We start from the raw sequence: 7025 nt of genomic DNA on the forward strand, positions 1-7025 counted from the left end.
TGCCTACCTCCCTCAACAACCATTGGTTTCCATTTTGCATTTTTATTAGTAGCTTGTCCTTTCCAACAACCTTCAATGCTTCATCATCACCTAAATTAACTTCTCCAAAATCACCTTGAACATAGTCTTGAAAATATTTCTTATAAGTTGTAACATGAAATGAAGCCTCTGAGTCCACTACCCATGCATCAACGATAGTATCCAATGAAAAAATTAAGGCATATTGCAACACGGTGCCTGCTACATTTTCTTCTTGCATATTCTCTTGTTATCCATCTCCTTCATTTTTCTTTTGTAGCCAACAATCTTTCTTCTAGTGTCCTTTCTTCCCGCAATGCTAGCACTCCAAGTTCCCTTTGGATTTGGATTTGCTTCTTCTTGACTTGTCATAATGTTCTGGGCTCTTTCCTCTCTCCTTTTGTCTTCCCTTGTTCTCAAGACTCAAAGCATTACATGATGTTTCCCTTGTGCTTTTCCATCGCATTTTCTCACTAAGGAGATACCAACAACGTACAAACTTTAAAGTGTTTGACCCAAAAACAAAGTTACTCATAGCCATGACCAAGCCATCCCAACTTTCTGACATTGAATACAAAATTAGGAGAGCTTGAACCTCATCATCAAAGTTTAATCCTACAGACCTTAGTTGGCTTGTATTTGTATTAAACTGATTCAAGTAATAAGCTACAGACCCACCTTCTGACATCTTTAGATTGAATAGATGCTTCATAAGAAATACCTTGTTAGAAGTTGATGGTGTTTTATACAATGTATCCATCATGCTCATCGAGTCCTTTGTTGTCTCCTATTCAAGAACGTTGAAGACCACTGACACTGCCAAACACAGTCATATTGTTCCTAGTGCCTTTATGTTAAGAACCTCCCAAGTTTTGACCGACATACTTGTAGGTTTCTTTGCGATCCCTCCTAATGGAAACACAATGTACTTTTGGTACATATAATCCTCAATTTGCATCTTTTAATGTTGATAGTTCTTGCCATTGAACTTCTCGATTTTGAACTTTCCTTCTTCTATCATTGCTCCCACTTGAACCAGGAATCTCATTCCAAATGAGTAAAATGAGTGTTGCTCAAACGAGTGCTCTGATACTAGTTAGAAATAATGTGATAATGGAGCAACAATTCAAGAAGCAGAATGCATAGAATACACTATAACAAAAGCGCACATAATGGAAGAGAAAAAGAGACACCGATATACGTGGTTTACCTAGTGTGTGCTATGTCCATGGAGAAACAACTAATCTTGCATTTTGTTAATCCAGCAAGTGAGAAGATATAAGAGATAAGTAGTATATCCATTGCTGTCTTGTTATGTGAGCCGTACCCTTATCTTACAAATTTTAACCACAAAGCTCATGCAACAATTTTCATATATTTTTGGCTTCAAGAGTGCTACCTCGAGCCCCCACTAAAGTTAATGCATATCACTAGCTCTCCTTGGAACCCCCTGACAATAGTCCTAAGGGAGGGTGTTGCCCCCCTACACCCCCCTTTTATAGAATGGCATAAACATGCCTGGGTTCAAAGAAAAGCCAAAAAACAACCTCCAAAAGAAAAGATCAAGCTCCACATATAACATTTTTACACATGTTTTTCTAGACGTCATCTAGATATTTGTATGTTCTGTCACTACCTGGTAGAAGGCATCTTAGGTTCTTGATCCATCCATTATTGTATATAAAGTTGGCCTAGACAATTTCATCAATTGTGACTTTTGTAATTGCAACATAAAACTCACTATCCAATAGAACAAAGATCAAAGTGCAATAGATAAGCTTAAGGCACCTTAGAATATTTGCAAGGTGGTAAGGGGAGACTACATATGATATTGCTTTGATTAGCAAATATGCAAATATCCAAACAAAGAAACGAGACTATTCGAGGACGTGGTAAATAATGATTTATTGAAAATACAAGAAAATAAGGGAAGGGGAAATATTACCATGGATCAAATGTATAAAGATTATAGGAAAACTAATGAGTCCCAAGAAAATGGTTGTACACCAACAGCTAGCCTATGAAAAGGAAAGACTAGGAGAGGGAACATATAAATGGATAAATCATGGAGAGAGAGAGAGAGAGAGAGAGAGAGAGAGAGAGAGAGAGAGAGAGAGAGAGAGAAAGAAAGAAAGAAAGAAATTTTATTAAAGGTCCACGGAAGGCCATACATGGCCTATGGGACACAAAATCATCCGAAAGGAAAATACATCATCAACGATGCGCCAACTAGGTGGCCTCATCGTAATACCGCTAAGATGCCAAAAATGGCTACAAAAATCCTAGATACAAAATGAAATGAAATAGAGTACCAAAATTGCCTAGATACAAAATGTAAAATATGGAATATGAGGAACATCGTCTTCCCTAAGGGGTCTGTGATCCAAAGAAATGATGGAAGTCATGGCCATCGACCATGCCTCCTGCCATGAGTGTGAAGATCTGGGCAAGTGTCAAATGGGCTGCTGGCGGTGCCAAGTCTCCATGGAGCAATCTCCTCCAAAAATCTGCCATCATCCTCCGTCGTCTAGAAATAAAGCGACGGGTACGGCCTCTGTGTAAGATCATCCTGCGGTGCTGCCGGATCATGTCATATGTACATCCTCGGGGTGGAACCATCGGTGCTCTCTGGCAAGATGGGCTATCTCTGTGCTCATGGTCCCGCGCCTCGTCCTGCTCCTCATGAATAACCAGGTCTCTGGCAGGGATGCGACGGTGCTCTCTGAGGAATCTCTCTCTGTATCTGGTGATCTCCCTGATGAACAATGCTAAGCAATACTGATCCTCATACTCCATAATCCGAGAGAGAGGTCCAAATCCGTGCCCAAATAAACAGTGAAATCTGCCACGGATCTCATAATATAAAGGGCATCTGCAAACAAAGTGCTCCTCAGTCTCCACCTCCCCCATAGTGCAACAAGGGCATATCCTAGTCTCTCGCCTGGGTCTATGTCCGGTAGCTGTACGACGCATCCTACCGGCCTCAACGTCTAATCTGTGGGAAGATACCCTGAGCTGGCCCAAGGCAATCCTGAGTGAGTGCGACATATGAACGCCGATATATCCTGGGGATATGATGAAGCCATCCTCTGAAATCCTGAGAAAATGGTCACGATATGTGGCCATCTTCGTAGGAAGCTCCGTGGGATGAACCCAAGTGCGAAACGTGTATAGTTGCAACAAATCTGCCCTGATAACCTGACTGAGCTCATGTCGAGTGAGAGGGAGGCGAGGGGCATCTATGCTGTATCGAAATGGTGGCAGCCTATCCATATCCAAGCCCAGCGAGGTGAGCCATGTGGAGAGTGTGTGGTACCAACAAAAAGTATGACCTCTCTCCGCTAACATCTGCGAGGATGTCAGTGCTAGCCACGGTAATCGTGCTCTGCCTGCTGCTGAGTCTCCGAGCGCCCTGATCCTATGCAAGTACGTAACTGACTGAAATGCTGCATCTAGCGCTAGGGGTGTAGCTCCGAACTCTGCGAACGTAATCTGATGCGGTACCGTGGGCTTCGCTCTGATCAATCTGGAGAACATGATGATCTGTAACCTCTCTACTCGTCTCCAATCTGCAACCCTGAGATCTCCTGCCCAAAAGGGGCTAGCATACATGACTGCAGGTCTCACCAGCGTATCGAAAAGTAAGGACTTCGTGTCGGGATGCTGAAAATGTGACTGTGCACACTGCCTCTCGAGAAGAGCCAAGGCGGCATACCCTCTACTGATCCTATCTCGTGCTGCATGCGTCATGGTGAAGACTGGACCTCTAAATGTGGCACCCAAATATGTATACTCCCTGACTAGCTCCACCTCCTGCCCATCAAATGTGAAAGAGAACTCGCCTCTCCTATAAACCTGGTATGACGTGTTGAAGACCATGACTTTGGTCTTCCCAAGGTTTACAGACAACCCTCTGTCCTGACAAAAGCTGTGGAGTGCATGGAGATGTGCCTGTAAACCCTGCTGGGAGGAAGAAATAAGAACCACGTCATCTGCATAGAGGAGAATCGGTATCGTGGATCCTGCCAGTAAAGAACCTGTACCACCCATCGTCTGTATGTACATCTCTAACTCATCGATATAGAGACCAAAGAGTGTCGGAGACAAAGGACACCCCTGCTTCACCCCTATCGTACTGCGTACTTCCCCCGACAGCCCCGCCTGTGTCCTGACTCTACCTGTGACTCTCTCATACAAGGCCATGATCGCCCATTGAATCTCCCCATTGAATCCCAAGTCACGGAGTCGCTGGAAGAGTCTGAAACGCGGCACAGTGTCAAATGCCTTTCTGAAGTCCACGAAGCAACAATAGAGCCGTTGCTTACGTGACTTCGCCTCCTCAATCAAAGCCCTGAGTGTGAAGATATGATCTAGAGTCGAGTGCTCTGCACGAAATCCTGCCTGCCCTCTAGCTCTCATGCCTGTCGCCTCGGCATGGTCATTTATATGTCCTTCTAGAATGGTCGCATAAATCTTGGCCATGACATGGCCAATCATAATGGTCCTGTAGTTCGACGCCTCCAAAGGATCCCCCGACTTGTGTATGGTTACTATGGTATTTTCTAGCCAACTAGGTGGAAGACCTGTACAAATGGACTCGTTAAAAAGACGGGAGAGGACTGTAGCTAAGGCATCAATCCCATGGATTACATACTCCGCTTGCAATCCATCATGGTCCTTAGCTCTCCCAGTCTTCAAACGATGAGCTGCTGCTCGGACACTATTGGATGAGAATAAGGCAGAGGAGGTGGGTCTAGGCACATGGGATAAGTCGATCTGTGGTTGGTCTGGAATATCATATAAAGTGGAAGTATAGGCAAGCCAAACCTGTGGGTCTGTAAGAGGAGTTTGAGATTTCAAGCGAAGGAATTTCTTCCAGAATTCCTTGGAATCACAGCTGAAAAGTAAACTTCTCAGCTCCTCCTCATTCCGGGCTAGAAATTGGCACTTTTTGCGTCGCACCAAATGCTTGTAACTCTTCTTGGTCTCAATGAGGAGGGGAGACTTCTCCTGTGTCTCAAGGCGAAGCTTCCTGCGGAGTTCTTTACACTCCTCATCATACCATCCATTACAAGGCACAAGACCGACTGGTGGAGGACTGGATGTGTGGCAAGTGACGGGGAAGGACTTGTGGGCTGCTGAGATGATGGAGGTATGTACAAGGTCCCACCGATCCTGTGTGGAGGGTAGGGCATCGAGAAGGTGCGGACGGAGAAGACCACTCAGGTGCTGGCTATAAATATCATCAAACTGGTGGTCAAAATGAACCTCATAGTATGGCTGACGCTCATGATGTCTAGAAGGGGGGGCATGAGGAATCTGGGTAAGAATAAAGTGCAGACGTGCATGATCGGCTGAAGGCATAAAAGGGTCGACTGTGAGGTTATGTACAAAAGGGATTAAAGTCGGGGGACCCAAGACGTAATCAATGACGCTCGTGCCACCACCCGCGAAGGGAAAACATGTGGCTGTGGATGAATGCGGCCACTGTTGAAGTCCATTATAAATGACCATGCCGTGCGATGAGAGAAGCTCCAATAGGCGATGTCCCTGATCTGTCACCTCTACCCCTCTATCTGAAGATAAGCGTGGAAAACTCTCATCTGGGGCAGCTGGAACTAAGACTGGATCCTCAGCAAAGTCCAAAATCTCTGCCTGATGTCCTCGCGTTGAAGTCTCCTAAAAGGATGACCTCTCCACGGCGTGAGTACTCCAATACATCGGCTGACAAATCCTCAAAAGGTGACTGTCCTGGTCCATCTGAGGCATAACGAGACTGTCTCGGGGGAAAGTAGCATACTGCAATAAACAAGTCTCTCAGGGGGGGTCTCCTGATCCGTACCCAAAGATATTTGGCCCGATGGTCTCTGCTCATGATTGTGAGTATCGATCTGAGATGCTCTCTATAAAGAACTGCCACACCGCCAGATCCTCTGACTCCTCCTGATCGTCTAGTCTGCTGTCGAAAGACAGACTCCCAGGCATACCCTGTCACCTGCGGCAAGCCTCTCTCTGGGCTCTCATGGGTCTCTGTAAAGAAGACGATGTCCTGATCAAAAAAGGCCTCTCGTAAGTTGCCAGGCTGAGCTGTGAGGGAACCATTACAGTTCCAAACTGCGAAACTCAAGCTATCTGGCAGACTACGTGTCCCATAGGCCTCGTGTCGTCAACTGTGGGCTCCAGCCGGTCTAGATCGCATAGCTCCTATCAAAAGTCTGCCCTCTCTGATCACGGCCCACTTGCCCTCACGACGGGCAACATCCCTCTGTGCAATGAGACGTCTATGCTCCTCCCACTGAAGAGCTGTAAGGTCCTCATCCATGTGAATCTGTGGATGGTCCCTCAATCTGGATCTCCTTCGTAATGCTGCGAGACGGGCCTCAGCATCTCTGAATCTGATGATAAGTGGCTGGTGCCGTGCTGGATCCCGGCCCACTCGATATGCAGCTACTATGCCATGATCCTGAACTCCGAGTGTCCCAGATATGAAATCTGTCGCCTGATCCATGGCTGATCTCGTATCTGATCGCTCAACTCCGCGGATGCGGATGTTGAGGGCCTTCTGAGCTCGCCGCTGACTCTCGGCAATAGTCTCAGAGACTGTGGTCTGCTGGGCCTGTGGGGCTCTACGCACAACGTCCACCCACTCTGAGGTCTTCTGTACCTCTGTCTGCAGTGTGGCCAACCTCTCCTCAACTGCTGCACTAGCTGGAGGAGCTACATGCAGCTGCTGGAGGCGATCATCGCATGCCACAACATGCTCCTGAATGCGTGTCTCCAGCTGCACTATGCGCTCAGCATGTGTCTGTAACTGGATATCCCAATCAATATCTCTGGTATGAAGCTGGCGAATATGGGAGTCCTGATCAGATCTATGACTCTCAACTGTCGATAGCTGATCAGTCAGTGTGTGTATCTGTGCTGTGAGAGACTGAATCGCAACGCCCTGAAGTCTGCAAGTCTCCATGCACTGCATAACTAAATCTCTCAATCGCAGATTATCTGCC

The sequence above is a fragment of the Dipteris shenzhenensis genome, chromosome 10, assembly GCF_047967505.1.
Source record: "Dipteris shenzhenensis isolate YYH24624 ecotype China chromosome 10, Dip_SZ_1.0, whole genome shotgun sequence".
In the NCBI taxonomy this organism is placed as follows: domain Eukaryota; kingdom Viridiplantae; phylum Streptophyta; class Polypodiopsida; order Gleicheniales; family Dipteridaceae; genus Dipteris; species Dipteris shenzhenensis.